Source organism: Microtus ochrogaster, linkage group LG4, assembly GCF_000317375.1.
Source record: "Microtus ochrogaster isolate Prairie Vole_2 linkage group LG4, MicOch1.0, whole genome shotgun sequence".
Taxonomy (NCBI): Eukaryota; Metazoa; Chordata; class Mammalia; order Rodentia; family Cricetidae; genus Microtus; species Microtus ochrogaster.
In genome coordinates, this window is record NC_022030.1 from 3,318,474 (window position 1) to 3,319,792 (window position 1,319).

Consider the following 1,319-nt stretch of genomic DNA (forward strand, 5'->3'; position numbering starts at 1 on the left):
TTTTTTTTGAAATGTCTACTCTTTAAGATCCAAACTAGATAACTGGCTTCATATAAATAGAGTTTGGTTTTCAAAAAGAACCATTTCCATTCCTTAGATAATTATAGAATATAACTCCTCAAATAATCCTACTCAACATCATAATCGTAACAGGCTGTGCTGATTGTTTCTATCAACCTGACACAAACCTACATGTATCTGAGAATGGGGAACCATGGTTGAGAAAATACATATATTGGTTGGCTACTAGGCAACTCTGTAAGGCATTTTATAAAATTAGTGATTGATATAGTGGCAGTGCTCAGCCCAAGTTTGGGTGGCACCTTCCCTGGGCAGGGGGTCCTAAGCTGGATAAGAAAGTTGATTGAGCAAGTCATGGAGAGCAAGGCAGGAAGCAGTACTCCTCCATGGCCTCAGCTTCAGTTCCTACCTGCAGGTTCCTGCCATGGGTTCCTGCCTTGACTTCGGCTGTGATGTAGAAGTATAAGCCAAGCTATTTTGGGGAATGCTGTTTTATAGAAACCTTTAGTAAAGCATGGACCGAATAACCACTTTCCCCTTGCATAAAGCAATGTTTGCCCAGACTGTGGGCGATCCAGACGCCAGGCTATTCCAAGATTACTTTAAACAGCAAAACAATCAACGGAGTATCAGTAGCAGAGCAAAGACTGAGGAGGAGTCTAATTTTCGGGGGAAACTTACTCTATGCACAGCCCCTTCTTCCTTGTCACTAACCCTCTGTCACATTTGTGGGAAGTTAATATAATATGAGGGCCACCAAGCATTTGCCTGAGATACCAGAAACATAAAGGAGGTAAAGAGAGCCAGCTACTGTTAGTACTTAGTGTAAAACAGCAACAAGAATTCAGAGTCCTTATGGTGTAATACAAAGACTATCTCACTTGAACTCCATGGAAATCATCTGGAAGCAACTGAAGAAAAAAATTCAAATTCTGTAAGAACAGAAGGAACATCTCTCCGTTGTGAAGGACAAATTTTCATACAGTGTTGTTTATTAGACTCTCAACTGCTATGTCTTTTATAACTCTCATTAAATAATTGTATTGACACTATTTTTGTTGGCTACAGATTAATTAAGTAAAAGAGGACCAATTTGCTACAGACACTTAGAGCTATTCTTGACATATGTTTTTAGGATTTTATGTGGTTACTGAATTCCCAGGGGAGTGTATATTAATTAATCATATGGACGTAAGAATATCAAAGTGAAAAAAGTCATGATGGGGAAAGTGAAAAGCAGAAATGAGTGAATCTGAATCCTCTCTCTCTCTTGAATCCCCTCTCTCTCTCTCTCTCTC